This window comes from Oryctolagus cuniculus, chromosome 8 (assembly GCF_051225735.1).
Source record: "Oryctolagus cuniculus isolate XC-2025 breed Fujian yellow rabbit chromosome 8, ASM5122573v1, whole genome shotgun sequence".
NCBI classification, from domain to species: Eukaryota; Metazoa; Chordata; class Mammalia; order Lagomorpha; family Leporidae; genus Oryctolagus; species Oryctolagus cuniculus.
Window position 1 is genome coordinate 1,267,006 of NC_142874.1, and position 10,593 is coordinate 1,277,598.

Below are 10,593 nucleotides of genomic sequence, written 5' to 3' on the forward strand. Positions count from 1 at the left end.
AATTATGGCTCACATTAAAATACATGTTGTTACTAAGTTTTCTATTTTTTATTTTGTCTTTCATTTTATTAATTTCATCTGAGTATGTCAATATCCACATGGAAACCAATCTTAGCACTGCCAAGGTAAAATGATTCTTTGGGCACTTTCATTTTTATGTCATGAATACACTAAATAATGTTCAAGTTGTCTTAGCAACCTCCATCTTTATGGCCTATCAAACAATTTTAGAATGTTACATTCTTTTACACTTTCAAGGACACTTTTTTATAACTTCTTTATATTTAGAGAATCAAAATTGTCATTCTCTTTAAAATTTCCATGCATTAGATCAGACAATTTTATCTTGGTTTTAAAATTACTGAATTCAATGGCATAAGCTTTCTTTGATTTAAGAGAGCACACATTTTCTGTATTTAAATGTGTATTTAGGGCTATTTTTATTAATATCTGTTACATCTCCTTGTAACCTTATTTCTGCTTCTAGTAAATTTAACATTTGTACACACAACTTTGAATATACAACATATATTGAAATGAATACATTTCTCTATTTTTCATGCTGATTCAAATTTATTATTACCACCTCAATCAATAATAACCTAATTTGTGCCAATTCTAGTGCAGGGAACTTCAGGTTACCATGATTTACTTTATCATTGTAAGGCCATCAACTATCTAAATTCTGGGAGATGTCCAAATTTTATTTTCACGGTATATGAGAACAATTTAGGGCCAGTTCCATCATTCATTAGCAGGAGATTTCATTCTTCGCCTTACAGACATTCATGGAACTTGAAATTAACCTTTAATTATGAAAATTTAAGTTAATTTTTAAATTCACTGAAGTCACTCTTTTGCACAAATATTTTCATCTAGGCCAATTGTAGCCCTGTGAATCTGTGGCCATGGTGATTTCACTTTTATTGTAAGATCATCATCACCCCCAACATTCTGTAAGTTGCCCTGGAAACTGTCAGGTACACAGTGTCTCAGGGACATTTTAGCCAAGGGTAATAATTCTTTCTCCTCAATATAATATATATATGAATATATGTAACTTATATAATATACATATATTTTATACATATATAAATGTGTCACTGTGTGTCTAGATACTAGTATATTTCCTGAAAATTATGTGAGAAAATAGTGGGATCTTAATGTTATTTTTATCCCAGAATTATGTATGTTCATTTAATTTTAGAGGTTGGTAGACTTGGAGACACAGAGAAACAGAGATTATGAACTACAACTTGGTGGCTTATTCTTCTTTCTTGCAATGATCAGAAACTGGATTATTATGGAAATCTGTGCTTTTCTTTACTGATGATAAATTCATTATAAAAATTTCAAAGCGTTGCTCTATATATTTATATTATAAATTATTTATATGTACATTTATATTGTAATGTCATAAATTAAGCATGCACACGTATATTTGATTATAAACACCTTTAAAATTCTCCTTGTTATTGCTATAAATTTTTCAAATTTTAAATATTTACTTCTTTTTAAAATTTTATTTAAGTAATATGTTTGATATATTTCATATATACAGATTAATGAACATGGTACTTCCCCCAATACCCTCCCTCCCACACACAATCCAACCCTTTCTCCTCTTCCCTCTCACATTCCCACTTAATTTTTATAAAATCTGTTTTCAGTTTACTTAATGATTGTATAGTTAACCGTACACTAAGTAAGAGTTCAACAAATCAGCAAATAGTATAAAGAAAAAAAATAAATTAAAAAAAATCACTGTTCCTCAATGGAAGAGACAAGGGCTGTAAACAATCATCAAATCTCAAAATGTGTATCTAACTCCAATACATTAAATTTTAGGTACTCTATTAGCTACTTCAGATCAGGGAAAACATATCTGTCTTTTGAGGACTGGCTTATTTCACTAAGTATACTGGTTTCCAGTTGCATCTATCTCATTGCAAAAGACAGGGTTTCTTTTTTTTTTTCTTTTTTTTAATAACAGTAGTATGCCATAGTGTGTATATAACATAATTTTCTTATCAAGTCAACAATTGATTGATATCTGGATTGTTCCCAGATCTCAGCTATTGTGAATTATGCTGCAATGAACATAGGGTTATAGATAACTCTTTCATATGCTAATTTCTTTTGGTTTGGGTAAATTCCAAGGAGTGGGATGGCTGGATCATATGGTAGGTCTATAATCAGATTTGTAAGATATCTCCATACTGTCTTTCACAGTGGCTTCCACCAGTTTACATTCCCACCAAGAGTAGACCAGGGTAACTTTTTCCCCACATCCTCATCAGCTTTTGTCATTTATTGATTTCTATATGCAGGCCATTCTCATTGTGAAACCTCATTGCTTTTTTGATTTGCATTTCCCTGATGGCTAGTGATCCTGAGCATTTTTGCAAGTGTCTGTTGGCCATTTGAATTTCCTCTCTCACAAAATGCCTGTTCAAATCCCTTTCCCAATTCTCCACTGGATTGTTTGTTTTGTTATTTAATTTCTTTAGCTCTTGATAGATTCCAGATGTCAATCCTTTTTTTTTTTTGACAGGCAGAGTTAGTGAGAGAGAAAGAGAGACAGGTCTTCCTTCAATTGGTTCACCCCCCGCCCCAAATGGCTGCTACAGCTGGTGTGCTGCGCCAGTCCAAAGCTAGGAGCCAGTTACTTTCTCCTGGTTCAATCCTTTATCAGTTGTGTGATTTGCAAATACTTTTTCCCATTCTGTCAGTCACCTGTTCACTTTGCTGAGTGTTTCTTTTTCAGTACAAAAGGGTCTCAGCTTGATGTAATCCCATTTGTCAATTTTAGCTTTGATTTTCTGTACTTCTAGGGTCTTTTCCAGGAAGTGTTTGCCTATGCCAATGTCTTGCAGAGTTCCCTCAATGTTCTCTAGTAATTTGATGGTATTGGGTTATACATTTAGGTGCCTGATACATTTTGAGGGATTTTTTTGTGTAAATTTTAAGGTACGGATCTTGTTTCATACTTCTGCATGCATAGATCCAGTGTTGCTAGCACTATTTGTAGAAGAGACTGTTATTGTTCCAGAGATTGAGTTTAGCTTCTTTGTCAAAGAGAAGTTAGTTGTAGATATGTACATTAATTTCTGGAGTTTCTATTGTGTTACATTGTTCTATACATCTGATTTTGTGCCAGTATCAGGCTCTTTTTGTTATAACTTCCCTGTACTATCTTAAAATCTGGCTTGAGATGCCTCCAGCTGTTTTTTGTTGTTGTATAAGATTGCTATAGCTATTTGGGGTCTCTTGTTTTTCCATACGAATTTTAGCATCTTTTTTTTTTACATCTGAGAAAGAAAATTATAAAACAATAAAAAAGATATATAAGAAGACATTAAAAAATTGAAAAATCTTCCATGTTCATGGATTGGAAGGGTCAACTTCATCAAAATGTCCCTACCACCAAAAGCAATTTACAGATTCAATGTGATCCCAATCAAAATACCAATAATATTTTTTGCATATCTAGAAGAAATGATGCTGCAACGCATTTGGAAACACAAGAGACCCTGAATAATTAAACCAATCATATAGAACAGAAACAAAGCTGGATGCATCACAATATCTGATTTCAAGACATACTACAAGGCAGATATAGTCAAAACAGACCAGTACTCCTACAAAAAAATGGTAGACCAATCAAACAGAATATAAACTCCAGAAATCAATCCATGCATCTACAACCAACTTATCTTTGTCAAAAGTGTATATTTTGCTTACATTCCTTTGTTTTCCTTACTTTCTGTTTTTAATGTAGATTTGTGCTATTTTTCAAAAAAAATTCCTTACATGTGATTATCTCATTATTACTGATATTATCAAGTAACTGACTTCCATTCACACTAATAAAAGTGTAATTTACATTCCAATTAGTATACCTCTTTGTATATTTTGTTTTTTTTTTTTCTTTGAATTTACACTTGTCTATTGTGTAAATTGTTAGCCTAATGAAAGTCCATCCTGTGGGACCAGGGCTGTGGTGCAGCTGGTTAACACCCTGGCCTGGAATGCCAGCATCCCATATGGGCACCGGTTCTAGTCCCGGCTGCTTCACTTCCAGTCCAGCTCTCTGCTGTGGCCTGGGAAAGCAGTAGAACATGGCCCAAGTGCTTGGGCCCCTGCACCCATGTGGGAGAACCAGAAGAAGCTCCTGGCTTTGGATCAGTGCAACTCTGTCTGTTGTGGCCATCTGGGGAAAGTCCATCCTAGGACTAAACCTATCAGTATTCTACTCAAATTTTATGTTAGAAGATCATAAACAATGGCAAATTTTGTGAATTTTTGCCACTTTTATGTATACAGTTCATTGGAAGCACTTTTGGCCAATATTATCATTCTCTGTTTCCAGGTAATATACTTTTAACTTTCTCTGGTGGTTTATCAGAATGTACATAAATCTGTGATTATTAGCATTTTCCTAAGTGTCACTGTAGATGTCAGTATCTTACATTTCAGCATTTTTTGATAAATGGCATGATATTTTCTTTATTTATCATTGTTGATTTTTTCTTTTATTTCTCAAGTTTAATGCACATTTAGTATATGTTGTATAAGTTTGTCATTCAGTTATTGCTCCTATATTATTCCTGTCATTTTCAGTAAAAAGAATATAGGTTATATATTAACATGCACATATTTTTAAATTTTTATCTTTTATTTCTATGATACATACACATCATGATGTAGTGTATATCAATCCTAGTACAGAGAACTGTAGCCTTTCCTGGTTAACTTTTTCATTGTGTTTTTGTCAATTTGATGAAAATTATTTATGTTTACTTTTCAGTATTCCTTGATTTAAATTCCTTGAATTTAAAAATTTTCTGACAGTAAAATAATTTCCTGGGTTATTGTTCACAAAGTTTTTTTTTATATCTACTCTATTTATTATCCTAATTCCAATTACAATTATCAAAATGCAATTTATGTTATAAAATTTGCATTTATTTATTGTCTTAATTCACTAATATGACCTGTTAAAATGATTGATATCTGATTATAAGCCAATCTAACTACTGTTAAACTTAGTCCTTCATTTTTTATCAAAAGAAACCTTTTATATAAGGAATACAGACAATGAATTTCACAAGTACAGCTTTAAGAATATAGTGATTCTTTCCATGGGGCATGCCTTCTCACATTCCCACTCTCTTCTTTCCTCTCTTATTCCCCATCATATTTTATACTAAATTTTATTTTCAATTAACTTTATATACCAAAGATTAAGTTTATAGTAATTGAAGAGTCCAACAAACAAACAAACAAAAAAAGAAGACGACAAGGGCTATTCAAAATCATTGCTCTTCCCAAGTTAATTTCCCTTCCTTTTTTTTTTTTGAGAAACTTTACTTTTTTAAAAGATTTATTTATTTATTTATTTGAGGGCTGGCACTGTGGCACAGTAGATTAATCCTCCTTCTGAGGCACCGGCATCCATTATGAGCACCAGTTCAAGACCTGGCTGCTCCTCTTCCAATCTAGCTCTTTGCTATGGCCTGGAAAAGCAGTAGAAGATGGCCCAAGTCCTTGGGTCCTTGCACCCATGTGGGAGACCCAGAGGAAGCTCCTGGTTCCTGGCTTTGGATTGGTGCAGCTCCAGCCATTGCAGCCATTTGGGGAATGAAACAGCAGATGGAAGACATTTCTCCCTCTCCTCCTCACTGTCTGTAACTCTAACTTTCAAATAAATAAATAAAATATTTTTAAAAAATATTTATTTATTTGAAAGAGCTACACAGGAGAAGCAGAGAGGGCGAGAGAGAGGTCTCCCATCTGATGGTTCACTCTCCAATTGGCCACAATGGCCGGAGCTGCACCAAACCAAAGCCAGGAGCCAGGACTTCTTACAGGCCCCCCACTTGGTCACAGGGGCCCAAGGACTTGGGCCATCTTTTACTGCTTTCTCAGGCCAAAGCAGAGGCTGGATCAGAAGTGGAGCAGCTGGGACTTGAACCAGCACCCATATGGGATGCTGGTTCTTCAGGCCAGGGTATTAACCTGTTGCACCACAGCGCTGGCACCAAGAAACTTTATTAACTTTAAAGAAGCACCCAAGAGAGGCCAGCACCATGGCTCACTTCGCTAATCCTCTGCCTGTGGTGCCAGCATCCCATTTGGGTTCTGGGTTCTAGTTCTGGTTGCTCCTCTTCCAGTCCAGCTCTCTGCTGTGGCATGGGAAGGCAGTGGAGGATAGCCCAAGTTCTTGGGCCCCTGCACCCACATGGGAAACCAGGAGGAAGCACCCAACTCCTGGCTTTGGATCAGTGCAGCATGCTGGCTGTAGTGGCCATTTAGGGGGTGAACCAATGGAAGGAAGACCTTTCTCGCTGTCTCTCTCTCATGAACTCTGCCTTTCAAAAAAAAAAAAAGAAGAAAAAAAGAGAAGCACCCAAGAATGATTCATCTTTTGCAAGCACTTAGACATAATTTTAGCTTATGAGACATAAGGATATCCTCCTCTTAATCCATTAGAAGAAAGTAAGTCTTTGGGATCAAGTTTTATCATTAATTAAAGAAGCACCTAAGAAAATAAGTGATGAAGTTGGACACTTTGACATAACTGAAACTTATGAGACATAAGAATATCCTCCACTTAATATACTAAAATGGAATAAATCTTTGAAAACAAGCTTTACTGCTAATTCTCCTGACACAACTCTTTGAGGGCAGAGATCTTGCATGGGTAGTGCACAGTGACTACTGTTGTTATTTTAACAATTAACACCCTTATGTATGCCATCAGTGATCACTGAAGGCTCTTGACATGAGCTGCCTAGGCTATGGAAGCCTTTTGAATATACAAGTTCTGTAAGAATTTAGAAAAGGCATTAAGCAAAGTGGAAGTTTTCCCCAAAGAAACCTTTTATTTAAGGAATACAAATTTCATAAGTACAACTTTAGGAATATAGTTATTCTTCCTACTCTACCTACCCTCCCACACATACACTGATCCCTGTCCCTTCTCCTTCTACCATTTCCAGTCCCATTCTCCATTAAGATTCATTTTCAATTAGCTTTATATAAAGAAGATCAACTCTAAAATAAGTAAAGATTTCAACAATTTGCACATACACACATACACATACAAAACTGAGAACAAGTTTTACAGTACAATTCATTAAGGACAGAGGTCCTGCATTGGAAGATAGTGGACAGTGTCTCTTGTTTTTAAATTAAAAATTAACACTCCTATGTATGATGTCAGTGATCACCCAAGATTCTTGACATGAGCCACCTAGGCTATGGAAGCCTTTTGAATCCACAAGCTCCATCAGTATTTAGATGAGGTCGTAAGCAAAGTGGAATTTCTCTCTTCTGAGGAAAGTACATCCTTCTTTGATGACAACTTCTTTCCCCTGGGGTCTCACACTTAAAGGTTCTTCATGTAGGACATTTTTTTGCCACTGTGTCTTGGCTTTCCTTGCCTGAAATGCTCTCATGGTCTTTTCAGCCAGAATAGAATGCCTTAGGTGCTGGCTCTGAGGTCAGAGTGCTTCTTAAAGTGATTGTCATCCTATGAGTCTGCTGTATGAACTGCTTCCCATGTTGGAGCACTCACTCCTTTTTAATTCTAGTATTATTACCAATCAATGAATCCTATTCATATGATCATTTTAACACTTAACCTATCTATATGATAATTTTAACACTTAATCATATCCATAATATCACTTTAACACTTAAAATGCTATTTTTACTCCCAACTTAAGAAGAATTGGAGTCCCATGGCAAGTTTTTAAAGTGCACCCTTAGGGGACAGTGCTGTGGCACAGCAGGTTAAAGCCCTGGTCTGCAGCACTGGCATCCCATTTGGGTGCCAGTTTGAGTCCCAGTTGCTCTACTTCCAACCCAGCTCTCTGCTGTGGCCTGGAAAAACAGTAAAAGATGGTCCAAGTCCTTGGACCCCTGCATCCACACAGGAGACCCAAAAGAAGTTCCTAGCTCCTGACTTTGGATCAACGTAGCTTTGGCTGTTACAGCTATCTGGGGAGTGAATCAGCAGATGGAAGATTTTCTCTCTCTCTCACTCGCTCTCACTCTCACTCTCTGTCTTTGTTACTCTGCCTTTCAAATAAATAAATAAATATCTAAAAAATCAATAAATAAAATAAACTCTACCCTTAGCTATAAGTCCATAGGAATATATTCAGAACTGTACAGCTGTACAGTCCCAAACATAATACTTATAAATTTGGAACATGGCATTTCTCCCCACTGTGCCCACCTTCCCAACCACACTCCCACCCCTTTTCTTCCTCCCTTTCTTATTCCCAATCTTATTTTTTACTATGATCTATTTTCAATTATTTTTATGCACATATGATCAACCCTTTCTTAAATAAGGAGTGCAACAAATAGTAAGAAAAAAACAGTCATGACAAGAGCTGCTCAGAGTCATTTCTTCTCAAAATGTCAATCTCACTGCTACAGATTGCCTTTTATGTTGTCTACTACTTATCAAGGGTCAGGGAGAATGTATTGTATTTGTCATTTTGGAACTGGCTTATTTCACAAAATATGGTTTCCGGTTTCATCCATTTTGTTGCAAATGACTGGATTTCTTTTTTTTTTTTTTTTTTTTACCACTGTGTAATATTCTATGGTGTACATACCCCATAATTTCTTTATCCAGTATTCAGTTGACAGGATTTGGAATGATTCCATGTTTTAGCTATTGTGAATTAAACTGCAATAAACATGGGGATGGGGTATAGATATCTTACATATACTGTTTTCATTTTCCTTGGGTAAATTCCCAGGAGTGGGATGGCTGGGTCATATGGTAGGTCTATATTCAGATTTCTGAGCTATTGCCATACTGTCTTCCACAGTGACTTTACCAGTTTACATTTCTACCAAGACGAATTAGGGTACATTTCCCCCCATATCCTCACCTGCATTTGTTGTGTGTTGATTTCTGTATGAAAGCCATTCTGACCATTTGAGGTAAAACCTTATTGTGGTTTTGTTTTGCATTTCCCTGACAGCTAGTTATCCTGAGCATTTTCTCATGTGTCTGTTGGTCATTTGGATTTCCTCTTTTGAAAAACACCTGTTAAAGTCATTTGCCCATTTCTTAATTGGGTTGTTAGTTTTGTTGTTATTGAGTTTCTTGATCTCTTTATATATTCTGATAATTAATCATTTATCAGTTTTAAAGTTTACAAATTTTGGGGCTGGTGCTGTGTGTTGCAGGTAAAGCCACTGCCTGCAGTGCCGGCATCCCATATGAGGGCTTGTTTGAGACCTGGCTGTGCCACTTCTGATCCAGCTCATTGCTATGGCTTGGGAAAGCAGTAGAAGATGACCCAACTCTCTGGGTACCTGCACCCACGTGAGAGACCTAGAAGAAACTTGTGGCTCCTGGCTTTGGATCGGCACAGCTCCAGCCATTGTGGCCAGTTGGAGAGTGAACCATCATGATGGAAGACCTCTCTCTCTCTTTCTTTTCTCCTCCTCCTCCTTCTTCTCCTCCTCCATCTCCTCCTCCTCCTCCTTCTTCTACTCCTTCTCCTTCTTTCTCTGTGTAACTCTGACTTTCAAATAAATAAATAAATCTTTAAAAAAAGTTTGCAAATATTTTCTTCCACTCTGTCCATTGCCTTTTCACTTTGCTGATGTTTCTTTTGCAGTACAGAAGCTTCTCAATTTGATGTGTTCCCATGTGTCAGTTTTAGCTTTGATTGCCTGTGCCTCTGGGATCTTTTCCAGGAAATCTTTGCCTATGCCAATGTCTTACAGAGGTTCCCCAATGTTCTCTAATAATTTTATGATATCAGGTCATAGATTTAGGTCTTTAATCCATTTTGAGTGGATTTTTGTGTAAGGTAGTGGTCTTGCTTCCTACTAATGCATATGGTGATCCAGTTTTTTCAAAACCATTTGTTGAAGAGACTCCTTGTTCCAGGGATTGATTTTATTTTTTAAAGGTTTAGTTATTTATTTGAATGTCAGAGTTACACAGAGAGAGGAGAGGCAGAGAAAGAGAGAGAGAGAGAGAGAGAGAGAGAGAGAGAAGTCTTCCATCCACTGGTTCACTCCCCAAATGGCCACAATGGCTCTAGCTGCAGCAATCTGAAGCTAGGAGCCGGGAACTTCTTTTGAGTTTCCCAAGTGGGTTCAGGGGCCCAAGGACTTGGACCATCCTCTACTGCCTTCCCAGGCCATAGCAGAGAGCTGGATCATAAGAGGAGCAGCCAGGACTAGAACTGGTGCCCATATAGGATGCTGCCACTTCAGGCCTGGGCATTAACCTGCTGAGCCACAGCACCAGCCCCCAGGGATTGATTTTAGATTCTTTGTCAAATGTAAGTAGATGTCAATGTTTGCATTGATTTCTGGTATTTCTGTTCCATTGGTCTATCCATTTGTTTTTGTACCAGACCAGGCTTGAAGTCTGGTATTGTGATGCCTCCAGCTTTGTTTTTGTTGTATAAGATTGCTATGACTATTTGGGGTCTCCTGTTTTTCTGTATGAATTCCAGCATCATTTTTCCTACATCTGAAAAGAATGTCCATGGTATTTTGATTGGTATCACATAGAGTCTGTAATTTGCTTTCAGAAGAATG